This window comes from Chlamydotis macqueenii, chromosome 1 (genome assembly GCF_036417535.1).
Source record: "Chlamydotis macqueenii isolate bChlMac1 chromosome 1, bChlMac1.mat, whole genome shotgun sequence".
Taxonomy (NCBI): domain Eukaryota; kingdom Metazoa; phylum Chordata; class Aves; order Otidiformes; family Otididae; genus Chlamydotis; species Chlamydotis macqueenii.
Window position 1 is genome coordinate 73432815 of NC_141556.1, and position 14254 is coordinate 73447068.

The 14254-nt window shown below is 40.0% G+C and overlaps 1 protein-coding gene across 4 annotated transcripts in view; it reads left to right on the plus strand.

Moving 5' to 3' along the window:
- Window positions 1-14254, plus strand: part of SOX5 (SRY-box transcription factor 5) — a 649375-nt gene that overhangs the window by 193468 nt on the left and 441653 nt on the right. For all 4 annotated transcript variants that reach the window (XM_086756526.1, XM_086756522.1, XM_086756506.1 and 1 more), the window contains one exon: window positions 256-318. The gene's annotated coding sequence lies outside the window, so the exon portion shown is untranslated. The remainder of the gene's footprint in view (window positions 1-255; window positions 319-14254) is intronic.

Consider the following 14254-nt stretch of genomic DNA (forward strand, 5'->3'; position numbering starts at 1 on the left):
GCCGTCTCCTTCTCATGCTGCAGGTCTTGCTCTCAGGTTCAGCATCTCTTATTTTAGGGAGAGCTTTGCTAAGGGCCTGACCTGAGTTCTGTGGAAAAATGAGTGGAGAAACCTCATTCATTTCCTTGAGATTTTTGCTCAGGATAGAACGTTGTAGTGAATATAAAAAAGGTTTTGAATGAGATAGTTGTGGCTCTTCCTTTGATATGTTGGTTTTTTGTTTTTTTTTCTTTTCTTTCCCCTCCCTGCCTTCAGTGTTGGAAGCAGAAGAAAATAAAAAGAAGCAGAGTTGAGAATTTAAACTGGGAGACTTGGCAGGTAAGAGGTGTATTTTCTTACTCGCTGGCGGGGTGTTTCTGGAGGTGTTGGTGTGAATTGACAGTGGGTTGGCTCAGCTCTGGGAGATGTGGCTGGCCCAGGACCTGCACAGTCAGGCTGAGTTGCCTGTTCCTTCGCAGCCTCTCTTGCATAACTACGGGCAAATGCTTCACTTTGCTGGTTCCTCACCTGTGACAGAGTCAGAACTGCTTCCCTGCCACAGGAGTGTGGCTTGAGGAGAAATGCAATAAAGGCTGGGAAGTAATGAGCCGGTATAATAGGTGGCAGTGCATGTGAGATACTTGGACAAAATTACCCAAGTCAAGGGTGACAAATGGGCTGATGTTTGCTTTATTTCAGGAGATATTTTACTAAGGTACTTGTATGTTGTCTATAACTTCATTGCATTCTCTTCTTTGAAGACTCATTTGACTGCTTCAGTCTCATTTCCTGTTCTACATGGCTCTTAAATGGGGTGGAGGTGAAATACAGTATAATCAAGATGCAACACTTGCTTTCATATAAAAACTGTGCTGAAAGCACAATAACAACTTTGGAAAGCCAAGCACTCATCCTTAGAGAACTGCAGTTTGCAAAGACTGTTCCTCAGGGCTCACTTGAGGTACATCTGAGGACAAAAGGCTTTTCTCTGGGACAAAAGCCACAGCCAGGCTGCCAGACTTCAAACCTTCCTCCAAAGCTTGAAGCAGTGGAGTGGTTTTTTTTTCAGTGGAAGAGCTTGAAGAATTTTAAGCCTAATATTTCTTAACCTTATTCTTGGAAAAAGTTGTACCATTTCCAAAACGCTCAGCCTGAGACAGTCATGCATCACAGATAAATCAGCTGAAATGGCAAAATATTGGCGGGGTATGAACAACTGCAGGTAGTTGTTTAATCGCTTGTGTCAGTAATCTTAATAACAGGTGTAGTTACTGATCCAGTCAATTATATAAATTGTCCTGCACTCTTTCCTGGGTTCTTACTGAGGCAAAGCTATTGATACATAAGATATACCTGAGTGAGACTGCAGTATTTGGCCCTATGAGTCTGTCTTAAAAGACAGAACTTACCCAAACAGGGAGTGACTGATGTATTTCCGCTTCTCTGCCTTTTCTTCATAGCACACTGTAGCAAGAATCCTTAGTTTTCCTTCCTCTCTACAAATTTGTGAGAATACTTTAAATTTAATGTTCATAGATCCAGAAGATGTAAATTACACCAAAAAAAAAAAGTATTGCCCTGTTCGAAATTACCTGTTGGGTTCACCTGCTGTGCTTTGTATGACATGGGGATAATAAGCTCTGTGGGGCAGTAAGTAGCTCCCTCGCTCATCTGCACGACACAGAGCTGCTGCTTTTTGGAAGGGGGCTTCTAGCAACACATCAGATGAGAAACACCTAAGTCCTGTGACTGAGAGTTTGCAGGCACATGGAGCAAGCTTGGCTCAAACTCAGAGGTCAAAAGAAGTTCGTAGCTGATAAGAGAATAAATCATTTTCTAATCTGAAATAATTTGGTCCCTAGCACTTAGGAGAAGACTCATCGATACAAACTAAATGGCAGCATTGTAAAAATAGATATTTTTTTAATTTATTTTTTTAGTTGCAGAATTTTTGGTCTGAGAATGAAGTATTTGTATTTTCACTGTGTGTGTCACTAATAGACCTCTAGCAGGCTGTACATGAAGATTATTAGGGATATCTTGTTTGATTTGGAAGAATTTATCTTCTGGGTTTGGATGTTTGTTGTCTTTCTTTTTTTAATTTGCGAGTGCTTTCTTGGTTTCTTGAATTTTTCAAAACCGTATATTGACATCTGGTTTTTGCTGTGAAGTTACATCATCTCTGAGCAAACCAGTGTAATGCATCAGCCTGTCTTCCTATGTGTGCTGGGTCATATGTTTAGTATTAAAGCTCAGTTTCTGTGCTTTTTCATCACAGTTTAGTTGTCTGCTATGAACTGGTAGTTAAAGTATGGCAGACTTTGGATAATTCTTCAGGCTCAGCCTCTGTTTCCACTGCCTTTGATCAGGATACATTCAACTCTCAAATATTTATAAATTATTTTTTCACATGCTCCTTTTGATTTTCATAGATGTGCCCGTCCACACAACAGGAGTAGTGAGCGATTTCTTATTATAGTTCTTCAGCATATAAACATTATGTTATTGCAAACGCTGATCAAATTTTGACTGTTAGTGCAAGTAAGAATAGAAATATATGCATCCCACTACAAAGAGCTTGCAGTTAAAGTGGTAACAAGTGACATGGAAAAGGTGGAGAAGAAAACTGTCAAATACAGCATGGTCATGTATATACAAATATATCAATAGACATATATACCCTTGTTTATCCCTGTAGTTTAATTTAACATCATATTAAGAAAAAATTACAGTAGAAAGATTAATCTATAAAAAAATTTGAACCACGTGGCTGAACTTGTCTTACTGACAAAAATGAAAAGCAGACAGAGATTGAAACGGAGCAATGTTGGTATTTTTTCGGGATAGACTGTCTTAAACTCATTAAAAACAAATTATTCAACCTTTTCCCAAATAAAGTATAAATTTTTATGACTTTTCCCTCTATATGATTTTGATGAGAAAGAGCGAGTATCGATACAGTTGCAGAAACTTCCTCCACACAGATGTGGTAAAGCACGTTAAATCTGTAGTCTGCAATTTGGACACCCATTGGAGGCTGGAGTGTGTAGCTCTACGAAACAATGAAAAGGAGCTTGTCCGAGGTTGTACACTCACCTCAGATTTTGCTTTTAGATTGGTAAATAATATAATTGTTCTCAGGCAAATTCTCATTACAATCCCATTTTCTGTTGCAGATACGGTTTTGGTCAACCTGAGAATTTTAAGTCTGTTTGTGTGGCGGCGGTGGGAAGTGGGTTGGGAGGAATTGCTGTTACTGTATTACTTCCCCTACAAAAAGGTCTCAAAATGAAACCAACTGCTAAATTTGTAATCTGCAAACTCACAGTATTTGCATGCATTTCTGAGTGTGGCTGTGAGAAGGAGGAAGCCCCCGTTCTTGCGCATCATTTGTTTTCTGTGTCATCCTGAACTTTGAGATCTGAATCTTTCATTTGCATGGGTGGCTTTAGTTTTGGTTTGTTTTGTGCTAGCTTTTGTAAAAATCCATGACTGAGGCTTGTTTGCAAGAATGGCTTGTGAGTGGGTACATCTGTGTAGACCCACCAGGTCATATTTATGTCAAAGGAGCAAGTCCAAATCATATTGTGATGTTTTATTGGAGTGTTCATATGCAAGGGTGCTTACTGTTACGTCTTTGTGGATTGCAACTGCAAAAACTGTCGCCGAAGAAGGGAATTAGGATGATTTTATAGCACTGAAGAGACTTGGCATAAAGTTTGTTCTTGTCCCTTTATTCTGAACCCAGCAGTTGCTCAGGTAACTGAGAATCAGTGGATGACTATTCCCAGATGACACAAGTTAAAATCATGTGCATCCTCCACTAATACAGCCGTGAAAATGGGACCAAACGGGAAATGACAACTAAAGGAGCTGAGTGCACCAGAAAACATGCATGAAATGTCCTTTCACACGTCCCATTCTGACAAGCAGAAACTACTAGTTTCTCTCTCTCTCTCTCTCTTTTTTTTTTTTTTTTTAAGTTTCAATGCAACCCAGACTAGGGTTTTTTTGTTGTTGTTGTTGTTTTGTTTTTTGTTTTTTAAGTAATCTTCATGGATTTGGATATCACAGTAGCTAGGGTGAGTGGTGATCTCTTGCTTAAATATCAGGAACAATGAAAATCATGTAGCTCTGGGAAGCAGCAGAGTAGATGACTGAATGTGACCTCTTGCTAAAAGCAGTGTTACTAGGGCAGCTGGGATGAGACTGGGAGTGAGAAGGTGGTGTTAGAATTTTGGAGAGATGTCATAAACCTAGAAATGCCTTGGATTAGTCTGCTTGGGATCTGAAATTATAAGCCGATGTCTTATACGTTTGTTCTTGACTTTCTCTCTGGGCAAATTTTGTATCTGCATGGCTGGATTCTTTTTACCTCTTTAGTTTAGGTCTAAATGCTCCTGGTCATTTTTCTGCTAATGATTTTGCTTGCTCTTTAGAAATAGTTTTGTTTTTTTTTTTTTAAATTTCAACAAGTAGAAAGCATTGCTAAGTCACCCTTGAAGAGTCACTCTCTACCTTCCTCCTGTGAGCAAGTTGTTTATATGCATCCTGCACAGGGGTACACTTTGTGTTAGGTGCATGATTTTCTTTCTGAAACCTGGATAATGGGAGTAAGTGGATCAGTAGTTAAAAGCTCAAGTATTTCATTCATGCTGCCCTCTGGGAAGTCCCATTGCTGTTTCCAGTCCTGTCTGTGGGATCTAACCAGCCCTGGTGTAGCAGGGCCAGCTGAAGGGCAGGGTGTCTGAAAAGCTTTGCCTTTCTTTTCCTTTGAGGCTTATGTGTGGGTGTTAACTTCTTGTTAATTTTTTCTGAAAGGGGAAATGCTTTATATTTAGGGGCAAAAAAAAAATAGCCAAGAGCTTTATCTGGGTTTCTTGCTTTCCGTGCATGTTTAATAATGTTGCTTTCCACCGGGAGGTGTTGGTCCAGCTTACCTGGAAGCAGTGTGCATCTGTACTGTTTTTCAGAGGTGATGAGTAAGTCTCCTTCTGAAGCTGACGTGGTGTTGTGAGTACTTCAGAATCTGTGAAAATCAGCTGGTGAACACTATTTATGGTTTTCCTTAAGCATCATTTAAAAGTTAGTTAAAATTCCAGCAAATGTCAGCTTCTATGGAGTTGTCAAGCTTCTCTGAAATACAGGGTCAATGCAGTGGGCAAATCCTGCTTTCTCTGTTTGGCCAATATTGTGATCATTTACAGAAATCCAGGAAGTTTGTCTCCTATTTTGCTTCCAGTCAGATACCTGTTCAACAGAGGACAGAGACCACTTCATTTAGCAAATTCAGTTCTGAAGTGTAAGTAGCATTTGTGGTGTTTGCTCATGTGAAAAATCAGTTTTTCATTTCTAGGGTTTTAATCACTTTAAAGAAAAAGATGTTAAACCCAGATTAATTTAACCATGTGAATAAGTAAGCATATATAAACATAGAATGATATAATCCAGCAAATTACCTTGCTTAATGTAAGGATGTGATAATGTAGGTGCACATGCTTTTCACATTAAAGGCTTGGTGATGATGGAAAAGAGTGATCAAACCGAGGTGGACCCCCTGTTCCTGTGGGGCAGGTAAGAGCCATGCCAAGGGCCTGTAGCTGCAGCCATGGGGGCAGGTGTGTGTTTGCTCCACAGCTTCTCCGGAAGGAGGACTTCAGGTTTCAGTGCCTACGGTTTGTGGATCAAAGTGTCTTTTGACTGTGGCTTCCTCTGAGAGGAAACAAGATCTACCAGAAAGCTATCTGGATGATTTGTGTTGGTTATCCGCCACATAAACTCACCACAGAGTAGCTCACAGTTGTTATACCATTTCCTGCTATGGCACAGGGAATACGCAGGGTTGAGTGCAAGAGAAAGAGAACGGAGAAATATTGGGCAAGAGCTTACAAAATAATTTTCCATCGGGAGACTTGATATCAAGTGAAATGTCAGTGAAAGGGATTTCAGAATTGGTGGCTGTTTCTGCTGCTGTTGTTGTAAGCACAATTACAAGCTTTCCAGTTTAAGTCTGACCCATTGTCCTGCAATGCTGTTGCCAGTTATTATTAGGAAACCAAGTGTTCCTAATGCACTCAAATGCACAGAGGAGTTCTGGCTCTTCAGTATCTGGACCAACTCCCAATATTAGGAACAGGAGTCAAACGGCCATCCCTTCTCCTGTGCTAACACACATCTTGCCATTAACAGTCTGAAGGCAATTTTAATAAAATACGTAGCCCCGCTGAGCTGGTCTTGGAAGATAAATAAGCAGTGTAGAAAAGAAGCTTTTGTTTACAAGTAATTATTTAAACTATGCATTACAGGTAATTTTCCTTTACCAGTAAAGCAAATGCTATCAGAATTTCAATAACAGCTTTGTGTTACTTATCTAGATAACATGATATTGTCATTTCCAGGAGCTTAAAATGCTGGTTTATTTTCATTTGTGTCAGATGTAAGGGTAAATGAGACCTGAATATATATTAAAAAAACCCATGGGTTTTGTATAATTTTCTGAGAGCAGTATTTTGTTTGCCAACCTTGTATAGTAAAATAACAATCTAATGATAGTTTTATGAAGTGTGGACTTAAAACAGTAGAGTGAGGAGCATCTTCCTATTTTCTGTTTTGTGTAATCATGCTGCACTTCACAGTTGACAGAAAACACAATTCTTTGAAGAGGTTTGTCAATAATAACCGTAACAGTGTGGCAACTTTATAATGCACATGCAGATGTAGCCAAACACTAAGTGCTTCAACCCATATATAGCTCAGAAAAAGCAGAGGTGTCATTTTTTTTACCCAAGAGGTTTTCCACTTTCAAAAATTAAATGAAAAAGTTAGCCTCTATGTTTCTTCCTCTCAGCATTATTTCTATGGTGTAAACCTCTCTAATGATCACAGAATAGTTTATTATGAGGAAGGCGAAGCAACTAAGGGAGGAAAGTGCCTTCTTTTTTTTTTCTTGAAGTAGTAACAACTCTGTGTTGTGTCTTTAAGTGAGAGGATGGGCGTTTTATTTCAGTTAAAACTTTATTATTATTCTTGTTACAGATATTTGTATATTTTCTATTTCAGTTATGGATGAAGGGAGGGTTGCTGCTTTGCGAGTTGACAGCCTGAAGCCCTGATTGTGCAGCTGAGCCCATGTGGGGTTGTCCCCTGTGATGCTTGGCTGCAACCTCGGTTTCTAGCCAAGAGCCCCACGGCATGCTTTGGCTGCAAGGAGGTACAGCAGGAAAGATACCTGAGTGCATTAAGGGTGATTTTCAACCCAAATTTAGGTCTAAATTCTGCCTAATCCCTAACCTAGTGTTTTCTTACTGGATGTCTTTGGGCCTTTAGAAATGCCTAGCCAGTTGAAAGTGGAGGCCCAGGGATTAGGTGGATTTTTACATCATTTACATCTGGCTGGAGTCTGTCTGCACCAGCGTTTCCAATTACCCAAAATAGGGAAAATAGCATTTCCCTACTTCAGAGAAGATTTGTGAGGATCAATGTGTTTGAGATTGTGACAGTAGGATATATCTGTAACTTGCATAGGTAATAGATCAACTTAAATACTTTTAATAAAAGTGGGCGCAATAATTCATTGCTCTGTCACAGGAATATTGTGACGCTTAGTGTTTGTGATCTATGTGAAAGAGGTTGAGATCTTTTGATTAAAAAGTGATATTGATATAACAGTTTGAATTATGAGCATGCCTGCTTCCATGTTGAATTTACTTTTTGACCTAGCCAGGCTGGAGTTTTAATCTGCAGCAAGTGAAAATGGTTGTCCCCTCTCTGGAAAGTTTAGCCCGTTTCAAGCCATGCTGACCCTGGCTCAGCTTTCTCCCATTTCTGCTGTTTGGGGAGAAGGATGGGGCTGAGGCGGAGGGCAGAACAGGCAGCCGATGCCAGGCAGGGGTCTCACTGCCGAAGAGCCCAGCCGATAGCAAGGTAATGCCATGACTTGGAGCTGGCAGGCGGAAATCAAAATGCCACCCCTTGGCTGCGGAGAGAGTTAAAGATTCGTCTCCAGCAAGTGACAGGCGCCAAGGTACTGTTGCCCATTTTCTAATTTTAGCGGGAAGGCTGGCAGGAATCTTACCTAGACAGACAAGCGTTGTTTCTGCCCGGGCCGATCTGCTGCTGTGGGTCCTGTTCCAAATTGCTCGGCTCGATGCCTCCCCAGCTTTCGGGAGGTAGTGTGCCGGCAGGAGGGAGAGGGGAAACCCCTACCCTTTTCTCAGAAGGCTTGTGAAACTTCCTGAGCCTGCTTCAAGACAGTAAGAATCATACCTTGTACTAGCTGTCTGAAAAGAAGTGTTTGTGGGAGTGTTATTAGTAACACAGCGATTGATTTATGAAACCTGTTTGAAGTGCCTGTGATGGTACGTATGGTTGCATGCGTATGAGAAGCTCCTGCGTGTCCTCTCGCCTGGTGACTTGGGTGCACTTCCAGTACAGAAGCAGACGTGGTTAGGGGAGCCCACCAAAGGGGAAACAGAGTGGATCTTCCCTCCTCCAAAGTGACTAAGGATTGTGTGATCACTATACAGTGTTTTCTGTCGAATTGCTCTGGTTTTGACTTTTGATTTTGGAAATAAGTGTCTAGGGAAAAAGGTATGAAGGAGTCTGAAATAGTTTTCTGTCTCCTCCTTTCCTTGATTCACAAGTCACCTTCATAGCTTAGAGGCTGCGCTCTGCAGTTCATCCACCTTTCTGCCTCTTGCACAGTGGTGTGATATTCACGGCATTGCTAGAAACTTCTACAATAGACAGCTGCTTGGCCATTTCCAGGATGGGCTTTATTGGAAAAGCCATTTCAATGCTCTTGGAGCCCTTTAAAAAGGTAAGTGTGGTTCAATGTACCCTTGGAAAACTCAAGACTTGAAGGAGAGACTGCAGGTTTCAGCAGCAGAGCCAAAGGTCGCTCAAAGTCCCCTTCTGGTGTGTATTTCGGTGATGTACTTAACCACAGCTACTGCTGGAGGCTGCTGGAAGAAAGGGTCAGCCCTGCTCCATCGGCCTTCTGCCCTGGCCATGCACTCCCACAGCTCCCCTTCACCTAACACTGGGCTATTCTGCCTCACCGCAAGCCCAACCGGAAGTTAAACTGACAGACAAATGATTTTGGGAAACAGTGAAGTATTTTCTGCTGGTTCCTTGTGAGCACAGGCGAATGCCAACAAGGCACTGTTTTTTGTACAGTCTTAAACAGCAAACACAAAGTGATCTGTCACATTTTGAAAATATCTGTGAGGCCACTGCAGCTAATAGTGTAGCTGTACTTGTTTCAAATGGCCCATATTCAGATATAATCTTTCATTGAAGAGAGCCTATTGGCATATATTATTGCCATACTATTAACACTAGCTTTTATTAATGTGTTCTTCATTCTTGTTGTAATGACATGGCCAGTATTTAGCTATTCTGGGCATTACGTAAATAATAATTGGGAGTATCCTTTTGTCAAATGTAGCTGGAGATGGACAATACAGAAGAGTTGGTAATTATCACATATTTCAAAGGTCATTTTCACCTCCTCTGCTAAAAGGTATACTTGCTCCTAGCACATCCTGCTTGATGGAGGATAAGTTCTGCCATTTTGAGAGGGGTAGTTTTTATTTATAATTGTGAATGTGTTTTAACCACATGAGGCTGTCAATCAGTGAGACGAAAGCCCAGTAGGATTATTTCTGTAAGTGGCCAATTTCCCCCACCCTTTCCCTCCAAATCAAGGACAGATGAAAGGTCATGATTAAAACAGTGATTTTTTCCTAAACTGTAAGTAACAGTTTGCAACCGTGTTTTACCAAGATGTCAAAACTGTATTTTATCTTGGGGAAAGGGGGGAGGAAGAAAATTATAAGTTCTTGAAAATGTTGGCAATTTTCCAAATGGTTGTGTTGAAATTTATTTTAATTATTGTACTTGTGTCAGTTCCTAGCAGGAGTAAAAGGGGGGAAAATAATTCAGTGCAGTATTACACAGCTATGGATTAAACAATTAATGGTGAACCTCTGTATCCTATTAGTATATTTGAATTCATTATTTCAACAAATTGTTTTATGAGCCAGTGACTAGTGGATTTAACCATTTATTTTGTAGTCAAAACAGAACAGAAGAATAATTGTCTTGCTGAAGCACATCTTTATGTGTATGAATCTATCCAAGGAATTAACCTGAGACAGGCAAATAATGCAGAATGTAATTGGAAAGTTATTTTGTCCCAAGAGTTTGGTTTTCTTATGTGCAGACAAGGAACTCGCTGTCTGGGAGGGTTTTGGCAGCTGTCTGGTGATCATTGCAACAGCTACCATCCCTAAAACTGTTGAAGACTTTGGCGCAATAAGCACTTCCCTGGAAAATATCTCAGTTGGCATTGTACGTGGTGTTCTTCTCTTGTGTTAACCACTCACAAGTCAGAAATAACACTTCTTGACTGATCATGCCATGTAGATAATGGCCAAAGTAAATACTTCTGTGAGCAATCTGTGGGCTCAATTTTGCCTATAAGATGTATTAACAATGACCAAATAAAAAGACATTCTCAAGAAGTACCACAGGGCAAATTATCTAAGCATGTGAGGACATCGCTAGTCTTTCTCTTTGCAGTTCACATTAGAAGTATGCTAACCCCCTCATTTGGGGGTTGGACTAGATGACCTTTGAAGGTCCCTTCCAACCCTAACCATTCTATGATTCATAAATACTATTGATGTTAAATATTTTCTTCTCAGATTAGGCATGAAACCAAGATGCTGTCTTTCTATGTCATTAGGTAACACATTTAGCTTGATAAAGAAGGTAAAATGGGTAATAGTCTACTCTCAAAAGCTTTTGGTTTTCCATTTAGTGTTTTTTCTATGATGCTATGATTCCCTTTTCTGCCTTGAAGAATCCTGTGCCTTTGTAATGTGTGATAAAATGTGTGTCATCTTCCATTGGCACAAGGGATGTGTAATTGGGTACTTACTCTATCACTGACTATGTGAGCGGTACAAGTATTACTGGGTGACTTCAGCCATCTTTGCACTACTACAGAGTTAATCCACAAATTTGATAATGCACAGGGCCTATGAATCAGGTAGGGGTGACTCTTTAAAGGATGGACAGTGAAGTGAGTAATTTCTGGGTGTATTTCATAACTGACAAAGTCCTGTCAAAGAAAGGTCCTGTGTTTGATATGTATGTAGTTTTTATGACCATTTTTTGCCACTTCCTTTCATTGTCCTGTGCTGAGCTATTTTAAATGTAAGTGAAGTGCTTCCCTTTTTTTTTCTCTTTTTTTTTTTTTTTTTTTTTCTTGCAAGCAGATAAGCAGAAAATGATGGTATCATCCTCCTTACAAACTTCTAGGTTGGCTAAGAAAATTTACTATTGTTTTTGGTTGTGGTTTGGGTTTTTTGTTTTGGGTTTGGTTTTGGGGTTTTGTTTTTTGTTTTTGTTTTTGTTTTTTTTTAAAGTATGCAAATAGCTCTTTGGTAGTCCGTTTAAATTATAGGCAAGATGCTGAAGCAACCTCCTAATTGTCCATGGTGCTTGGTTGAACTGACAAGAGTATTCTGCTGCGCATCAGATGCATGCTGTTCTCTTCCTTTCTGCTTCTGGGTGAGTCACTTAAATATCCGGTGCCAAGCTGTAGGACTAAGTGCGTAGTGTGAGATAACTATTCTCAGGACTTCTCCAAAACATCAAGGGTGCTGATGTTGCATAGATGTGTTGCTGTGAGCTGTGTATCACTGAGTGCATTGCTGGGGAGAAGGGGTAGAAGCAGAGGTTGTTGCCCAGGCTGGTTATGAGGATGGGGGCTCTGTCCTTTCCTTGTCCTATTTTAATAGACCAGATTCACTAAAAATAAGGCATTTCTTGTCTTGACTTTTTGAACTTCATTTATTTGTTGACCTCTTGTCAAATGACAAAATGAAATTAGGGGGATGTGGAAAGGGAGAAATTTTGGGTGCCAGCTGAGAAGAATATTTCAGGGGTCCTAATTTTCCATTGTACACAGATAGTGCAAGCTAAAGGTCAGCAAGACAATTGATATAAAGTAAAACAAGTGAATATGTTGTGGGGAACACTTGCAGAGTGTGCCTGTATAAAAATATAAACAGTAGGCCATTTAAAGGGATGAAAAGAAGTGGAAAAAAGTAAATTTTTACATGCACAACCCTTTCCTTCCCTCTCTCTACAGGAGAGGGGGAAAAAAAAAGGAGGATTTGTTTCAGAACCTTTTCTGGAACTCTATTAAATGATTTATAAATGAGGTGTGCTGTACACAAGAGCTTTTACTGGCTGCCTTGCCAATGAATTAGGGCTCTCTTCTACCAAAAAAAAAAAAAAAAAAAAAGCAAGAAAAAAAAAAGTTAGCACTTTCTTTGCAGCCATCCTAGGCTTCCGTGTCGTGGAAGTCAAATGTAAATTTTGGCTGAATTAGAGCCTTATGGACACGGTGTTCAAACAGCCTGTGAGGAGAAGAGAAACTATTCACGTTGTGGGCCTCTGCATGCTTCAGAGTCCTTCGTTCATTGCTATAATTCTCTGAAAGCAAACTAATAAAACTTCCTATTGACTTGCACTTGTGTGTGCTTTGAGTGGTTATTTACAGTCTACCATCAGCAGATTTAAAATCTATTAAAATCGATAGAAACAGCCAAAGTTACATACTCCTCTTTGCTGGTAAAGATTTTTTTTAAAAGATTTTACATTAATACTTGCTGCTTGGTATTACTGAAGATAATGAATCAGATTCAGGCAAAGTCTACGCGTCTTTCACTCTACAGATTTGTGCGTCTAACTCTACAGAAGCCCTGCTAAGAACCTCTTATCCTCTGTGCCTCTTACCCTCTGTAGAAATAAGAGAATTTATGCAATTCATTTAACTGAAATTGAGATGTTGAAAGCTCTCCAATACTATCATGATGGATGCTGTTGCAGATGTGTAGGGAAAACAATAATCTTAATCATAAAATGATAAGTTTAATACCAGTACATTAGAATGGAAAGTGAATTTTAGTACCGCTAATACATTAAAATAAAGGAGACTTTGATTTCTATTCCTGATTTTCCACAGAAGCCCTGCAGATTAATTTGGTTCCATCCCGCAATTTAGCGGGAGGCTGCGTGGTCTCAGGGAGACGGCGCTGGGCTGGGACTGTGGAGACCTGGTTCTGCCAGCGAACTGCTCTGGGGGATTTCTGCGTGTGCGGGGGTTTTTTTCTTGAGTTTCCTCTCCATCTGTTTGCCTCCCATTCTTTGTGAGTCTAATCTGTTTATACCATTAAACTCTCAAACACAGCGCTGCTTTTTCCTTTCTTTATAGGTATGTGCTCCAAAGACTATTATGCCATTGAATAGTCATTATACTTGTTCTAATATGTTATTCATGTGTAGATTGGAAGGATATAATCTACATTTCTAATTACTGTTTTTATTCATCCTTTCTGTTTCATATCTTAATGCAACTTTTATCTTGAATGAAATTTACAGTAACTACAGAAGCCATGACTTCAGTAGTGATGTTCAGGTATCGACCACAAAAGGCAATGCTGATGACAATAGTAAGACAGAAAGCCATGCCCTGACAAATTGGAGGGGTGATGTAGAATTAAGGTAACTTGTGCAACCTTAATTTAGTCCTCTTGTGAGTATGCATGTTGGTAGACTGCTGTATTTGATGTAACGTAATGATTCTGTTGATGGCAGACCACAGAAAAGCAAAGAAGGAATTGCCTTATCAGAGAGGGGGCTGAATAGCATAGAGTAAATAAGGCCCGGCTTTTACAACAAGTGCTGAAAATAAACAAAATATGAAATTACTATTTGTTAAGCAAGAAGAATCTATCCTGTGGATGACATTTTACGTAAAAAAGACTGACATGATATATTTATAGACTACCATGATACATATGCACAAGATGACTGAATTAAGATTACACGATCAGCTTAAATCCTGCAGTGCTCTCTTTTAGTTCATTACTTTGCAACCTGAATAGCATTTATGCATGTGTGTGTGGGGGGGAGAAAAACAGAAATGTCACCCTATCCATCATACTGACTCGTTGTTGTCCTTGTGAGAACCTCACATCCAGCTGCACTGATTCCTGCCCCTCTCTGCCTACAGGAGTATAGCTATACATTGCTGCCCTCTCATCACTCTGGAGAGAGGAAGAATTGTCTCTGTGCTGGGGAGGAAGGCCAATCTTTTTCCTAAGCTGTTTTCCCTGTTTACCTATCTCCACCAGCCAATTCATGTCTTATCTACCCTGTTTAATGGTCGTCTTGTCTTAGTGCTCCTTTCCCACTA